Consider the following 17803-nt stretch of genomic DNA (forward strand, 5'->3'; position numbering starts at 1 on the left):
ATGCTTCTCAAATTATCGATAGCTGATGATCAACTTCCCCATACTCCATCTGGCAAGACATTTGTAGAGATACAGGAGCATCTCAAGACACTTCAGACAAAGGAGGGCTTTCTTTCTCAAGAATACTTTGTTTTCTATTGTCATGGATGAGCAGATTCAAGAAATTTGCGATCAATTGCTTTCCATTAGATGCAAGATGGAGGAGAGGACATTGTTTTTGAGGTGAAAAATCAATCAAAACCCGACATACAAAGCTTCGTTTTTTTAAGGAAAAATGGTAAAACTCAACAGATAATAATTTTTGAAGAAACAATTACAAACCCCCAGAGGAATCCCACACAACTTTGCGAATTACAGAATAAGAAAATTTCAAGGGAAAATTTATAGAAACCTAGAAGAATTTTTTTAGCGAAAAATATATGAAAACCCATTGTCATAATGCTCTAGAAGAAACTGCAAAAAGCCATGATTTTGAGGAGAAAATCGAAAAAATTGAACACGATATTTGTGGTGAAAAATCAATCAAAACCAAACATGATTTTTGAGGTGAAAAATAATCAAAACCCAACTTATTTTTGAGGTGAAAAATCAATTAAAACCCAACTTGATTTTTGAGGTGAAAAATCAATCAAAACCCAACATACAAAGCTTCGTTTTTTAAGAAAAAACGATAAAACTCAACAGATAATAATTTTTGAAGAAACAATTACAAATCCATAGAGGAATTCCACACAACTTTGCAAATTACAAAATCAGAAAATTTTAAGGGAAAATTTATAGAAACCCATAAGAATTTTTTTTAGGGAAAAATATATGAAAACCCATTAGAAATTTTATTGGGGAATTTTTTTATGAAAACCCACCAGAATTTTTAAGGAAGGCAAAATACGAGACTTTGCATGGTCAAGCAGTGCATGCAAACAACATGCAACCCTAAAAAAGTAGAGACCTAGAAAATTTGAAGGGTGACCTAGAAGAGAGCTCAAAAAACCTAGAAAGAATATGTTGTCGGTTTCTAGATTGGCTGGCTCGAAAATTGAGGCACGAAAATCGAGGTACTCAGAAAAATTTGACAACCTAGTTGACCTCTTGAAAAACCCACCAAGAATTTGGAATCAAATTTTTTTTGCAAACAGGAAAATTAGGGTTTTGAACAAAAATGGCCGTACTACAAAAAAACCACAAAAAATGGTAGAAATGTGCAGAAAAAACAATCGGATTTGGATGGAAATGGGTTGCAGAACCAAACCAAAAGTCGACAGATTTAGATCTCTTAGAAAGAAAACCTTAGTTGGATATAGAGAGAGTTGGAAGTAAATATGCATGTAAATAAATTTGAAAATAAAAGGCAAATAATAATTTCAACCAAGAAATTATGATTATTTTGAAAAAAATTTAGTGTTGGCTCTGATACCATATTACAAAGTAGTTGGTAAAATACTTTCTTGTTATTAACAATGATCAAGAGATCAATTTATACAAGAGATTGAACGATGTTTCCTTAAGAAACAATCGTAAAAAAATAGATACATTCTATTTTAGCTAAAACATTCTATTCTAGGAACATAAAATTAAATATTAGAAACATTCTAATATTTACAGAAGATTTCAATAGATAACCATTAGATACTAAACAAAGATAATAGAAACTATCTATTATCGTAATAAGCCTTTGTTGCTAAATCCTTTCAGAAGGATAAGAGCAAGTCTCATTCACAATAGTCTTCTCAGTGGAAGTCCTCTGCCCCAACATAAAAAAATCCAAGAAAAAGAACATTCAATGCCAACTACTGCTACAAGTATGGTCACATGAAGGTTGAATGTTAAAAACGCTTAGCTGCCCTATTTAAGCAATTTGGTTTGCAGCCAAAAGTCAATGGCTATAGACCTGCAGATCATGGCAACTCGTCTGTTTGTTACATTGATTCAGGTGCCTCTCATCAATTCACCCACCACAAAGATTGGTTCATTGACTACCAACCATTTACAGATTCAATTATCTTTGGTGGAAGGGAAGAGTACATTGTTGTCAACAAAGGCAACATTTAGATTCAGTTTGCTGGGAAGAATCTCATTTTCCTCGATGTGTACTATGTTCTAGGGATTGAGCTAAATCTACTCTCAACCAGTCAGTTGCTGCGACACTGTCAACAATTGGATGTCAGCTTCAGTTCACGTTAGTGCACCATCACTGACAGGTAGACTCAGTTTGTTGTTGCAGTTGGCCTTGAGGATCATGGTCTTGTCAGACTTAATGATTTTGGTGATTCTTGGGACTTAGCTATGATTGCTCGATAGTCTTCTATTAGTTGGACGGGCACTTAAATGTGCATTATCTCTCTCAGCTTACTTGTGTAGAGCTTGTCCTAGGATTGCGAGAGATTCAGACTCAATAGCTTGGAGTTTGTGATGCATGTAGGCTGAGAAGCAACAACGCACACTTGATTCATGGCGAGCTTCTTAGGTACTTAAGCTTGTTCATGCGGATACCTGTAGCCCTATGGCCACTCCTTTTTGTTCTTTGGCCTAGGTATTTTCTTTTGTTTGTTGATGATTTCATTAGAAAAATGTGGGTCTATTATCTTAGACAAAAATTAGAAGTGTTTACTATATTTCAGAAGTTGTTTAAACCTCTAGTTGAAAAAGAGTTTGGGAAATCTATTATTACTTTTAGATAATGGGGGGGGGGGGGGTGTGGGTGGAATTTTGTTCTAATGAGTTCGCTAGCTTCTATTATGGCATCAAGTGCCAGTTAACCACATCCCACACACCATAACAAAATAGTGTAGTTGAACGTCATAATAGAACAATCACTGAGATGGCTCGAACCATGCTCGACTATTGACATGTTTTGAAGAAGTTTTGGGATGAAGCAATTAACACTACAGTTTACCTGTTGAACTGGTTACCCATTGTGGCGGTTATTGGTCAAGTCACAAGCCAAAAATCATTCACCTGAAAGTTTTTGGCTCTCTTGCCTTTGTTTGGATCCTTGATGCGTCACACATCAAGTTGGATACGATAGTCTTCACAAAGCCTACCGCATGATTGACATTGAGACATCTTGTCTCCTGTACAGTCGTGATGTCTTTGATGAGCAACGAAGACCGTATTTGTGTTCAACTTTCATAAGGTCCAGCTGATGGGAGAGCTCCAATAGCTCCAACAACTCCAATTATATTAGATTCCTTTACAAACACCTTCGACTTCTCCTGTAGGAACACCCTGATTTGCAGATGCTTCACTTGATTTTTATCTAGATTCTTCTAATGAGGAACCTAATCATAGAGCATCTCTTGATACTTATGATGGTTGAAGAATCACACTTGGGTCCTTTTTGACCTTCTACCAGGGAAGAAACCCATTGGCTGCAAATTGGTCTACAAAAAGAATACAAGTTTGATGGTACTTTGGATAAGTACAAAGCTCATTTACTTGTGGACGCTTTTATCAACATCAACGCATTGATTATGAGACCTTTGCCCCTACCACAAATATGAGCTCTAACGGAGTTTTCCTAGCCATGGCAACATAGTTTGGGTGGAATGTCCATCAAATGGATGTCAAGAGTGCTTTTCTGAATGGTGACTTACAAGAAGAGGTCTACATGATGCAGCCTCCTGGTAGGTTGATGGTAAAGAACATCAAGTTCACATATTAGTGATCAAAGTTTCTAGAAGCTTTAGACTAAAATTTGTACATCAAGACTATTGACAGTGACATCATCCTTCTAGACATTTATGTGGATGATTTGATCATCATTGGTAGTTCAAAATCTTTGATTCAAGGAATCAAACGGAGTTTATGGCAGTTTTTTGATATGATTGATCTTGGGCTCATGCATTATTGCCTAGGTGTTGAGGTTTGGAAACAATCTTTTGGTATCTTCATTTCTTAGTGCAAATATGCCAAGGCTTTGTTAGACAAGTTTGGTGTGCAGGATTGCAAGCCTGCATCTACACTGATGGAGAAAGGTTTGAAGTTATCAGTAAAGTTTGATTCTCCTCTAGTGGATTACACTACATACATGCAACTAGTAGACAACCTCATCTTGTTAATGTTTGGTAGCTTCAATTGGCTAAACTTTGAGACTAAATTGAAGTTACATATATGTGACACATTTATGTACTAGCAGTCTCATGCTTTTGTGCATGCAACACTAAGCTGATAGGAGATTGCGTGCAAAATAGATCAAAAATATTATACACAAAAAAATCTAAAACTAAAATAACTATAAGTTATATCTAATAAAAACAAAAATTTAAATCAACTAAAACGACTAAATTTAATTATAAATACTAAAAATAATTTTACTAAAATATTAAAATACATGAAATAAGGACAAGAAAAGGAAATGAAATAGGAATGTAGATAAGAGATCTAAAATTAAAAAAACAATTAACTTAATAAAAACTATAGGTAATAAAGAATCCTAAAATTAATAAATTTTTTATCTCATAAAAATAATTTTTTCAAATTAATTATAATATTTATATTTTAATAAATGATCTTGAAATTTTAATAAAATTTAAATAGAATAAAAGGAAAATATAGAAATATACATAAAATCAAAAATACCAAGAGAGTACTTGTCATTGTAGATTGTTTAATGGAAATTTGCGTATATAGGAAAAAATAATCTTGAAATTAAAAAAGTAATACTCAAAAAGACTTTGATTTAATTGCAAAACAATTTTGACACTTTATATAATTACTAAAAGGTCTAGAACAAAATATAATTTAAAATAAAAATAACTAGCAGTCGCACGCTTTTGTGCTTGCAACAATGATAATAAATTAATAAATATTATTTTATTTAAATTCAATTTACCAAATATGAAAGAAAAAAATCATTTAAAAAAGTCTTATAAAAAAATCTATTATGAAAAATTAATAAGAGAAATACAAAAAATAAAATAAAAAAATAACGTCTACTAAATAAATTATAGAAACTAAAAAGCAATTTAAAGAAAAAATAAACTAATATAAAAAATAAATTAAAAATAATTTAAAAACTAAAACTTGTATCAATTTTTAAAATCAAAAGTTAAATAAATAGATATCACAACATGAGTTAATGTGGAGATCACAAGTAATTATATAAAAAAAATATGAAAAATAGCGATGTCTCTAACAAATATATTGACTAAAAAAATTATAGAGACTAAAAAACAATATTTAAAGAAAAAACTAAACTAATATAAAAAATAATTTAAACACTAAAATCTAAATTAATTTAAAAAATCTAAAGTTAAATAAATAGATATGACAACATGGTTAAATAAATAGAAAAAGAAAATCAATAGTTAAAAGTAGAGATAACAACTAATAAATATCAAAACAAGAGTTAAAAGTGGAGTGATATAAAATGATCGATAAATAATTAACGAGAATGATTTACAATTTTCCGGTCAAACTGACAACTTTGCAAAGTAGAAAACACAAATTGAAAACTAACATGGTATCAGAGCTAGGCTGCAAACATAAAGAAACAAAAGAGAGATGCAATATGATGGAGGGAGAATACATGAAGAATTTTGAGAATTCATGTTGAGTGCATTCAGAAATGGAGTTTATTTCTCAATATCGAACCTTTCATATGTTGTACAGTTCGCTAATACACAATCATATTGCTTTGGTGAGGCATTAATAGGGATAACCTACGAAAGAGTGAGCTACAAACATATTCGGGCATTCCATGGGAATTGAGAGAGTTACATATATATTGGTGGACAAATATCCTTGAGATTGTCACATCTAATTTACGGTTTGGTTAAAGTTATCACAAATGTTATGTCATACAATGTTCTTGCGAATGCAGAACCTACATCAGATTTTTTGTCACACATATCGATAGAATATATAGAGAAATGGATGATAGAAACGCAAAAACAAAAAGAGGAAGTCAACGTAGAAGTGAAAGTCAATAAATACTACACCACCATTGCATATTGTTAGGGATGCACACTAATTGCTATTATCACCATCCTTCACGGTGATACATAGAAGGAAAAATGCCAAATAACTCCACGTCAACAAGAGGGAAGGAAATAAGATCTACATGAATAGGAATCAACAAATGGGAAGCAAACCACACAACTTGTTTGTGATAAACAGAGAAACAAACCTAGGAGAAGAGCTGCTAATCACCATCGTTTGGAAGGAGGAGAATAAGTATCACAGTAGAGAAAGGATCACAATGGCATTAACATCAGATGCTCGATTAATCTCTCAAAGCCAACTGACATACCGCACATGTTGTGTCAATGCATACAACAGAGTTAACGATCAAAGGAAACATATTTTTACAAATAAAAAGGGCATCGAAGCTTGAATATGGGGCATATTTAAGTTGGCTCGGGCACACATTATGTGGGGTTGGACATTCCTAGTATGGTGCCACTAAGCACCCAAAATTGGGGAAGATATTAGAGTTTGAAACCAGGAGGTGGAGGTGTTGCTTTTGCGCAATAATGTGGTCTCTTTTTATTGCAGTCCTCGTGTGGAAGTAGGGCGCTCCTAAGCTGGCAAGAAACAGAGAAAATACGATCAGACAATAAAGGGCACCGTTACGAGGCCAATCAATCATCTAGGGCCCACCTCAAATTATAGGGAGGATGGTTGTAAAGAAGAAAATGTGATTCGGTAAGACTATTATAACTACCGAAAATGATATCTTAAATATAATAAGGGGTCCCTCAGGTGCACATGCCACACGAGAAAAGCTAGGCCCACCACTGAGGTACGTAGAATTAAGTGAATGTTTATTATTATTATTTAATAATATAAAATTTTAGTGATATTGTGAATTCTAAATATTCTCATTAAGAATATATATGGAATGAAATTTAATCAAAAATATTGAATACAATTAGTAAATAAGAAGAACATTTTGAATAAATATTTTATTCTAAAGGATTAATATTACACTTTTATGATTATTACTAATATCTGATTATTCCTAATGATATTATTGAGTATAATAGTAATTTGTCTTATTTTTAATATGTACTATAAAAAACGTTATAATTTGCCTTGATTTTTTTCGAGAATGCTCTTGCAGGAAAAAAAAGATTAATATTAGATTCATAGGGAGTCTAAACACTTCATTAGAGGCAACATTGGATGAGAAGCTCTAAAGATTGATAATTCAGAGGGAGTTTAAAATCCATATGTGTGAATGTGTGATTTTTATGGGCCTATTCCCTGTGTACATCATGGGGAAGTGATGACTTCCAAATGCTGTCACTTCTGTTTGTAGAAGTTACTTGTAAGTTGACGATCTTACAATAACTTGTATTATGAGATCTAACAAATTGAGTATATGGTAAATATCTTGCATCTCAACATTTTGGAAGGCTAGTACTTGGTGAATATTATTGATATTCTAGGAGGCCAATACCCTTGATATTAGATGTGATATCAAATCTTATTTTGAGTACTTGGTGAATATCCTTGATATTTTGGGAGGCCAATACTCTAGATATCAGATTGGATATCAAACCTTATCTGGAGTACTTGGTGAATATCATTGATATTCTAGGAGGCCAATACTCTTGATATCATATGTGATATCAAATATTTGAGTAATTGGTGAATATCATGCATTTTGGGAGACCAATACTCATGATATCAAAATAGTGGATATCTTCTGATCAAAGATATCCTTAAAATATTTCAGTCCTAATATTACCAATGGTGTAATATTTGTCTTGTGTTTATACTCCCTAGGTAAGAGGGAGTGTTAATGTTTGGTATCTTCAGTTGGATAAACTTTGAGACTAAATTGAAGTTACATATATGTGTGTGTGTGTAGTTAATTAAATAATAAATTTTATATATAATTATGTTGTTACCATTTTAATGAATAGACATGTCCCATAAAAGGACATGTCTCCTCTTGATTTATTATCAATATAAATAAGAGATTGTTGCAAAGTGGAAAACCCATACCAAACAGGCAATGCTTAGTACATTTGCAGTGATACCTGAAAACTAACACATCTACCTCTTTGCTACTAGACCCAATATCAACTTTGCAGTCAGCTACATCTCACACTTTATGATAGCTCCCAAGGTTGATCATTGGATGACAACAAAGCGTGAGCTTCGTTATGTGAAGGCCACTATTGATTATGGACTTCTTTACTCTTGAAGACTTAATCCCAGACTAAGTGGGTTCACAGATTCAGATTGAGTAGGTTTTGTTGATGATAAAAAGTTAACTTTTGGATATGTGTTCAGTTTGGGATCCGATGCCGTCACATGGACGAATAAGAAGCAACATGCAATTTCTCTCTCCTCAACATAGGCTGAATATAGAGGGATATGCGTATGTTACCAACAGGATCAACCACTTTGTTGATAACAAAGGCGTTATAAAGTTAGCATGGACTCCAGTCTTTCATGAACGAACCAAGCATGTGGATGTTCATTGTCACTACATTCGGTAGTTGGTTGAAGACGAGACAATAGACTTGCAATATGTTCCTACAACGGATTATACTGTAGACATTCTCACCAAACTTCTTGGTGCAGATAAGTTTGTCAAATTCAGGGGATAGCTCGGTGTAGTGGATAGATTAACCATTAAGGGAGGCTGTTGTGATAATACATAGTTTCTATTTATATTTATATTTAATGGTTAAAGATTATTTAGACTTAATAAATTCAACACTTAAAAGAAAAGTAATCAATGAAGGTAACATAATATCAAAGACCACTAAGGGAAGCAATTGACATAGGACCACATCAATTAGAATGAATGAACTCTAGGATTTCCTTTGCTCTACTTTCACTACCATGAAAAGTACTTTTACTATTCTTGTCTAGAGTGCATCTCTTGCTGACACCTTCATGGTTTTGGTTTAGCTCTGGAAGGCCAACTACAACCTTCTCCATAGAAGACAACCTTTTTAATGTGCCATAACTCACTAGAAGAATCATGAGCTAATGCAAGAGTAGGGAAGGATGAAAGCTTGTAAAGACCATCTTGATGAACTCCAATCTTACGATTTGATTGAATGTTGGAGTTCTTTCATCCAATAACTTTTTCATCCATGAACGTTTTCATCAGCAAAACAACTTGATAGCCCTTGTCTTCTAATGCTGAAATAGAAATCAAATTCCTCTTAATGCCGAGAACATCACTCAAATGAAGAGGAATTCTGCAATCCAACTAGAAGTAAGCAAAACCAACACCCTTCACAGAATATCTTGCATCATGACCAATAATAACTTGAAGATGAAAATCATTTTCTTTCAAGTGGAAGGGATGCTCACAGTAACCAGTAATATGGTGAGATGCTCCATCATCAATCAACCATGTATCATTGTTGGTAGGGACATTGCTGGAGAGTGCTGAAATAAAAAAACAAACTTTCAAAGTTTTTGCTTGACTGTCTTTGAGAAGAGTTCTCAACATTTGCAGCAGCTGCTTGAGGCTTTGGTGTTGAGGTACAATCACCAGCAAAGTGTCCATATTTTTTGCATCAGGAGCACTGGATCTTAGAAAAGTCATTTTTCTTAGAATCAGGGGCTGACTTAAAATTCTTCTCTCTGAATCTTTTGAAATTACCTTGCCTTTCCTTTTCCTTTTGAGGTGTGGGCTGCAAGTACTTGATCATCTTCATGATGATTTTAATGTCCATTCCCTCTAGCTTCAAGTCTGCATTCTTCCTGAACTTAATCAATTCTCGGTCTATCAAATTTTGGAAGACCATCTTTCCCACGGACACCTTGAATGATTGATTCCCAAGAGTGGGGAAGTTCATTCATGGCAAGCATGAGCAAATCTTTATTTGAAAAAGATTCTCCAATTTCACTAGGCTGATCTTTTAATTCAGTAATCTTCATGAAATATGAAACCACTGATTCTCCTCTAGCCATTTTAACATGCAGAAGTTGATGTCTCGGGGCTAGAGCTCTGCTGGTATTGTTGAATTCATATAGGTCCCTTAGAGTCTGAAACATCTCTTTGGCTGAACTCAACTTAGAAATAACAGGATCCGGATGATCCTTAACTGAATCAATTAGGGTCTTTGTTACCATGACCTTGTTCTTTTTCTATAGAGCTTTTTCAATTTCTTTAGGTCCATTAGAGTCTGAAACATCTCTTTGGCTGAACTCAACTTAGAAATAACAAGATCCGGATGATACTTAACTGAATCAATCAGGATCTTTGTTGCCATGACCTTGTTCTTTTTCTATAGAGCTTTTTCAATTTCTTTAGAAGGTCTTGTTCATCAGAATTTATATAGTCAAGAAGATCGTTCTCTTCAAGAGTAATCCAAATTGTAAACTTCTGTGAACAGAAGTTAGAAGAACCATCCAATCTGTCTTCAACCTGTAGACTGTTCACCATTGTCAATAGCTGAAAACAAACAGCTGAAAGCAGAGCAAATAGTACAACTTAGATGCTTCTGGTTTGGTGTCAGAGCGTTGCAAATAGACCCGCTCTGATCTCTGATACCATGTTAAATTTATAATGAGAGATAAATAATTGCAAAATAAATGAAATGCAGTAATTCAAAGCAATCAGATAGCACAAGTAGTTATCCTGGAAAATACCCTCCTCAATGAGAGAAACATCCCAACCACCAAAACATAGATCCTTTATTAGAATTACAAAAACTGATTGCAATATGTCTTGTTTTGAAGTCTTTAAAACTCAATGATCAGAGTTAAAGTTAAACAATCCGAGTATTACTACACACACTGCTCAAATATACATATGGCAGTCTAATATACACAAAACACTGCATAAAACTGACAAATACTTATTTCAATATATCTAACTCAGAATCACTGACTCTCACGAAATGGACTCTGTGACACGAAAAAACCTGACAAAGAGAGAAAAAACAAAACAATAACAAAGAGATATATACAGTAGTCTCCTTTTAATATTTCAGTTACAAAGATGAGTGGTTGAAAATGGCACAGGGAAAAACAGGATGACAAAAAAGCAAGATGCCTTGGTATACAATGCAGGGAAAAACACGATGCCAAATAAGCAAGGTGCCTCAGCATAGAAAGCCACATATGCAATGCATGAGCCGCAGTATGGAATACAAACAAGCCTCCAAAGTTCTTTAGCTCACTAAAGAGAGGAACTGAGAACATGGAGAGAATAAAATACAGGACATAGGCCCGATATTGATGAAGACAACACCAGTGCAAAATGATTGTTGAAAGCGAACTATCACACGATCAACAGAGGTAGGAGATCTATCTCACAGCTACCCAAAATCAACAGAAGTATTCCGATGCAGTCCCTAAGTAAACTTAAGGAATGTGTGTGATTTGGACCTAGGTGATGACCATACTAGGTACAACACCCTATTCACGCCAACAAGGTGAGAGAGAACAAGGGGTAAATGCAATATGGTTGCAACATAAGCCACAAGAAAACTTGAATTGCAGTTCATATAATCATATAATGTCTTGGAGATGCCAAACTGTTCTCTAATACCTGATGAAAACGTTTGATGCTAATGTGTTGGGATTCCTTTGAGTTTGACCCCTTAAGATTTAAGTTAACAATATATTACCTGATTAAATACATCATTAATTTGCAAATGCCATCAGACAATAAAGATTTTTAGAGATGCTGAATTGGGGGACAACATGTAGTGGAAAAACTTGGACTTGGGAATAAGTCAGCTAACCCAAAAATTATGTCATTAGGACCTGGCAAAAATTCAGGGAGAACTCTGTAGAGTTTCTGAACATTGATAAGTACACAGTTTTTTAATTTCAATTTTTATTATATTGGAAAAATGCATGCTACGGAATTTGCTATTGAGGGAGCACATTATTAATTACTTTTATACATAGAACAGAATTAGAGTTAAATACACATTGTTTAGATACATATCAGCTTGTTTCAATATACAAAAACTAAAATTATAGGTTCAATATTGATAATCTTCAAATTACTTTTATGATTAATGTCGAAAAAAAGCTGCAGCTGTGATGGTGTTCATGAAGTGGATGGTCCTGCTGCATCTTCTTGCTGGGGAACTATTAAATGGAACCCAAACAAAATGGGGAAAAGTAAGAAAGAAAAACAAAAAACCTAAAAGCCTAACAGTAATTAAACTACTAAAAAAAATTGGTACACTAGTTACAAAAACAGTTGTCAGTTGCTGTGCAACAAGCCAGTTACCATCATGGCCGATGTTCTTGGTATTTAGAAGCACCCCTTTGGAATTTCAATAGCGATGGGTTCTTGATTAGTTTTGAAATATCCCCAAAAAGGCATAATAGAATAATGACACTACCTTCCTTTAAACCTGAAATTGAATGCGTTCACATAATAGTTAACTGTAACAAACTATCTTCAGGTTCATATTTGGCATACAGATTTGCATATGCATCATAACAGAGATTGATTGCAATGTTGAGATCTATTAGTCAGACAATTTGCTTATGTTAGCAGAGTGGGAACAGAATTCACAAGTAGTGAACACTAATCTTCATTGTGAGGAAAATACCAGGAGGGCTTAGATTAAAGTTAAGAGCTCCAAACTTGTGTTAAAACTCTCTGGACTCCCTTTTGACGATATATTAATAATTAGCATTGGGATTTGTTGATATTAATTATCCTGTCTTATGCAATCGCTTATTCCACAACTGCTGTTGAAGCCCTTCTATTCCTGATTGTATTCTTTCGAATTTCCCACCACTCAAATCGGTCTGTTCTTTGAATGTGTGGCTAATGGACCGCACTGGTATCTGCTTGTCTCCATAAAAGGATTACTACTTAATTTTCTGAATAACTTGGTGGTGAGTTAAGTCTGTGAGTACCTTGCCAGTGGTTTCAATTTGCAGCTCCTGCAAGTTTTGCAACAGGGTTTTTTGTGCTCACCATGATGGAATAAGTATGAGCTGCAGAAGATGCAACCCTCTGTATGACCGGAGAAATTAAGTTATTAAAGCGAAACATTCTTTCATAGGGCTAAAACACTACTGAGAAAATTGATCAATATTTTATTTTATTTTATGTTGTTGAGAAGTTGAATTACCGTTCTCTCTCAAGACTCTAACGAACATGTGCATTGCATGTATACAAATTTCAAATATTGATTACATAGCTGACTTTCAAAGCAAAGTTTAAAGGTGCACATTTTTCTTAAGATGCTACAATACATTCAAAGGGTTGAGTTCAATGGGTTAAAACATTGGACCGATATCGAATTCCCAAGTGAAATCTAATTTGAAATTCTAGGTTGTGACATTTGCTTTTCTGTTGTCAGCTTCTAATGTGGAAGCAATATCTAATGTCATTTTGAAAGTTGTGACTGTGTTTGCATTGTTTGCTTCTAGTGGACATCTAAGTCATATATTGTTACTGTTCAGAAAGAGCTAATTATTTTTGTTGTTAGTGCTCATAATAGCTTTAGTTTTGGTCTCATTAGTTTTTGTAAGGAGTTAAGTATTGGTCTCATTAAATGCTCATAAGGACCCAAGTATTAGTCTTATTTGTAATCAGCCGCTCTCATGAGCCATATTTGTAAACTTATTCAATATAAAAAATTCTGAAATGTTGATTATTTTTGAAGACTTTAAGAAACTGTGGCCTCTGGTGCCCTTCTTTTGTATGGATAAGTGCCATAGGCCAAAGCGGAGATGCAAAATGTTGATTATTTTTAAAGACTTGAAGGAACTGTTGGTCTTTGGTGCTCTTATTTTATATGCATCAGTCCATAGGTCAAAGTGGAGTGGCAGAAATCAGTTTGCTACATTTTAATTTGTCTTTTATCGAGGCAGCTTTTTGCATAATTGTTTCTGATGTATCAATCCCGTGCATTGTTGGATATCTGATTATCCTATGTATGCTTCTCAACCTCAGATTGGCCAAAATTACAATTAGCAAAAATGAGATAGTGTGCTTAATATTTTATGATGTACATAGGAACAATTCAAGGTTCCCAAATGCTTTGTAAGGGAACATGGGATAAATTTGGTAAGAAATAGACAAAATTATGAACGTTTCTTAAGTTTTTAAATAAAGGAGAACCATTTCAGAAAGAGAATAGTCATTTGTCTAATGGATCGTTGCTATATAATGGCAGGTCGCCAATATTCATTGACAGGTTCAATAAAAGTTTCAAAAGATGAAAATACAGCTACCAACTGTCAAAGCAAAATTACTGTAACTCCAAAATTAAATCAATGCCCTCTACTACTTGCAAGAGCCTAGACGTGGTTACCTTGTTATGCCTTGCAATCTCTTTTCTTGATGTGCTGCTCTCTTGATGTGCAATCTTTCCATTTGCTAGGGGATTTGTTTGGGAACTATTTTCTTAACTTGTCTGACTGCTCCTGAATTTGTGGAGGCTTGTGACTTGGTTGATCTGTAAGCTATTCTCGCGTATCTTTAAAAACTTGAAGTTAAAATGAGGATACCTTATTTATGTGCAGCTAAAGTAATTCATAACCAAATAATTAGAATAATAATGTTGGTTTATTTGTAATTGACATTTGATTTAATGGACGATCAAAGATCAATTGTTTATTCTTGTGGTAATACCTACTTTAGGTATGCAGAGTTGCTTGAAAGGAGGCTAAAGAGTAAAGAGCCTAGAGGGATTAATTTTATAACAAGTCTCGGATAATAACAGATACTTTGGATAGACATGATTTACAATAAATATACTTGTTTTGAAATCCCATGAAAACAGAAATCTAGTGGTAGATATGAATATAGTGTGAAAATTCATGCATGTTGATTCCTTATTCATATTGTTGGCTTTGAATTAAAATTTTGTTGCGATAGTTGTGGTCATTAATGTGCGGAATGTGAACAAGTTTCAACTTAGTCCTAGCTTTTGTATCCATTTTCATTTGTCAGCATAAGGCATTGGACAAGTTTCTATTGTGTTATAGTGTTCTGCCAGTATTGTAACTGGGAATGCTTAAGGTCATATTCATTTTCTCTTTGCACATTAGACAAGTCCTTCAGCTAATGATATGAAGCATTTTTCTTTTCAGCTATAAGGATTTCACTGTATTCTTCGTGTGCTATGGACCTTCTGCAGTGATGGATAAGAATTGGAGTTGTAATGAATTTTACAATGGTTCGTTCAATAGTTGTTTTGGATTTGGGTGACACTATTCTAAAGTTGGACAAAATTTCAAAGGGGTCAAAGGATCATATCATGGTTTGTTTTAAACACCGACTCCATTAGTATATATTCTCATATCGTACTCTGCAGATACAGATAAAGGAATTGGTACACAGTACAGTCTGCGCTTTGAAGCTTCTTGTTTTGCAAGGTAGTGTTATGCCAAGTGAGATTGGGAGAAACAAATGTCCATCGTAGGTGGTAGAAAGCACTTGCCCTTCTTTCGGGATCAAGCTGCTTATCATCTATTTACCGTGTATATCCTGCCAGCAAGTAGATGGTTGATTAATTTGTAATCCTTCATTTATTGTATAATTTGGGTTTGAGATATTGTGTTCTAGAAGGTTCAAACCTTCAAGTGCGCTACTGGTTATTTTACAATCGATTACTTTCCAGGCCTCCATATATGCTATAATTGAGATTGAGACATTCTGTATAGTTGAAAACTTGTGTCTTTAAATGAGTACGCTATACATAAAGTTGAAATAACTTGTACCAATTTTGTCATGGGATCATCGGCAGTTTAATTACTGGTCTCAAATTCTTATTAAAATAAAACAACACACTAATCTATAGGATTATTTTATTTTTTAATATTTTTCTAGAGTATCAAAACCTTCAGTTGCCTATCCATTTTGTTTCCTTCTATGTTGGATAGAACGCTATGTGATCTTTTGTTGTGCGTTACTTTTTCTGTAAATGAGTTTGAATAGTGTTAGATAAGTGTATTATTCTTATGTGACATGGTTTATTAAAAACTGCAGTCTAATTTGTATTGCATTTTGTAAAATAAAATATATTTTATGACGATTTAAATTTAGTGGGGCAGTGAAATGCTTAACCTTGAAAATTGGCATGGGTTAAATACCGAGGTGAGAAGACTTGTAGACTGGATTGTTTTGATAATATGCAGAGTTTAAAGTGGTACATTCTGAAAATCGGAAATCTATTAAAGATATTTAATTATTACAGAATGCAAATATGCTACTATAGTAGATGCAGAACCTTATGTATGCGAACAAAACTTAGCCTGCATAATGGACATGTTTTGTTTCTTGGATATTAAGATCAAATATTGAAAGAAAAGCGAAGGCAATGGGACCTTGGTCATGTTTTGTTTCTCGGAGATTAGATCAAATATTGAAAGAGAAGCAAAGGCAATTGGACCTTGGTCTGTTACTGAAGTTAAATGTTATTGAATGGACTTTGGTAGAATGGAAAACCCCATAGTTGTGGGCTTTTCCTTAAGGAGGTTGCAGCCTTAGGTTTGGGCTTCTACGTTAATTAGGACAAATGATCTTGTGATTGGTATAAAGAAAAGAATGGAAGGAAACAAGTATTTGATGCTTAGGAGTTTTAAGTTTGGCAAAGGAAAGGAGTTCTTAGGATGATCTACATGTGGGGCAGTGTGAAAATTTAATTGCAGGCACTTATTATTCACATGCTATCTTATAAAGTTTATTTAAGTCCCAACAAATATTGAAAAATAACACAATTGCAACAACACCAATAAAAAATATGGAAAGAAATATATAACACTGCTAATTTACCAATAAAAAATATGGAAAGAAATATATAACACTGCTAATTTTTTAAACAATTGTCTTTGGAAAAGTCCTAAAGAGAAAATCGGTTTTGTAGTTGAGAAATATATTAAGCTTTATTAAATTACGAGATCCAAAATTCTATAAGTGTTCACCAAATGCCTCCTAACCCCCATTTATACTACTCTCAATGGAAAACCAATGATCAAAATCGATTCTCAAGCAACAACTGAGATAGAAGACTTCACAAATCCCAACTGAGCAGTTTCTAAATGAGGCCAATTAATTAATAAATAATTGTCCCTACTCTAGCAAACTTGTTTAGAAAACAATTTTTCGCTAATTATTAGCAAATGGATGAATATTTGTCCTAGCTACCAAACTAACACTCTATTAGTGAGGAAGTTGTTTTGTATGATAACCAACTTATCTCTGAAGAAGATAACATAAGCTAAATTTATTAATGTCTAATAGGAGACCAACGAGGGTCTAAGGGAGTGGGAATAGTACAAAGGGCAAACACGAGTAGGGGGAAGCACCAAACGGTGTCTGCAGAAAGAACATAAAAGCAAAACAACAGAAGAACCAAGAAAATGAATAACCACTAAGAACTCCTCACATGCGAGAAATAGTTCAAAATGGAAAGGTGGACATTAGAGCAATTAGGTACTTTGGAAGGTTTGGAAGGTACTTTATAAGATGAATTTTTTCTTCTCCAACACCTTAGCCAGAATATTTGCTACCTGCTCCTTTGTAGCTATTTTTTGTAGTTGAGCAATCGCTATTGTATGCAATCCTTGTTGAAGTGATATCTGATGCCTATTTGTTTAGACCTATCATTAAACACTGAATTCTCAGACAATTTAATGCAACTCTGATTACCACAATGTATCAGAATAGTCTCAAACCTTTGACTAGAGAAGGCCACTAACATCTTTCGAAGCCATCCTAGCTGCTACATATTTTGCTTTTGTAGAACTAAGATTCACAAACTTCTTGCAACCAAACCAAGAGACGACTCCTAATCCCAAATTGAAACAACACTCTAAAGTGCTTGCCTTGTCAGTTATACTTCCTGCCCAATCTGCGTTAGTTTAGCCTATCAACTTGATTCCTTACCCATACTTA

General features: G+C 33.9%; 1 protein-coding gene across 8 annotated transcripts in view; it reads left to right on the forward strand.

The window, feature by feature from the left end:
• The window catches only part of LOC149545998 (protein MLN51 homolog), a 40926-nt gene extending 25296 nt beyond the window's left edge, over nucleotides 1–15630 (forward strand). For 4 of the 8 annotated variants that reach the window (XM_089790930.1, XM_089790929.1, XM_089790934.1 and 1 more), the window contains exon 11: nucleotides 14998–15630. The gene's annotated coding sequence lies outside the window, so the exon portion shown is untranslated. Of the gene's footprint in view, nucleotides 1–14078; nucleotides 14534–14997 lie in introns of those variants that run through there. The other 4 variants (XM_089790932.1, XM_089790937.1, XM_089790936.1 and 1 more) reach the window with 2 other exon arrangements.
• Nucleotides 15631–17803: the final 2173 nt, after the last annotated feature.

This window comes from Cupressus sempervirens, chromosome 7 (assembly GCF_028749045.1).
Source record: "Cupressus sempervirens isolate cs-2001-9-10 chromosome 7, ASM2874904v1, whole genome shotgun sequence".
Taxonomy (NCBI): domain Eukaryota; kingdom Viridiplantae; phylum Streptophyta; class Pinopsida; order Cupressales; family Cupressaceae; genus Cupressus; species Cupressus sempervirens.